This window comes from Alosa sapidissima, chromosome 7 (assembly GCF_018492685.1).
Source record: "Alosa sapidissima isolate fAloSap1 chromosome 7, fAloSap1.pri, whole genome shotgun sequence".
Classification (NCBI taxonomy): Eukaryota; Metazoa; Chordata; class Actinopteri; order Clupeiformes; family Clupeidae; genus Alosa; species Alosa sapidissima.
In genome coordinates, this window is record NC_055963.1 from 18,294,268 (window position 1) to 18,294,508 (window position 241).

The following is a 241-nucleotide window of genomic DNA, read 5'->3' on the forward strand; positions in this document are numbered from 1 at the left end:
AGTGAAAATAGGAGTTGACTTGTATTGTAACTGTAATGATATTTTTTCACAATATCAGAAAAATTATCTGACCCCCCCAAAATTGATATTTCTGTCTCTTTGGGGGGTACTGGGTCTTTATTGGGGGGTATAGTACCCCCCAGTACCCCTGTAATTCGAACTATGCATAAGGATCACATTAAATCTGCTGCATAGCGGAGTTTGAGAGGACCCATACCATCCTTGCATGTAACATGCTGTT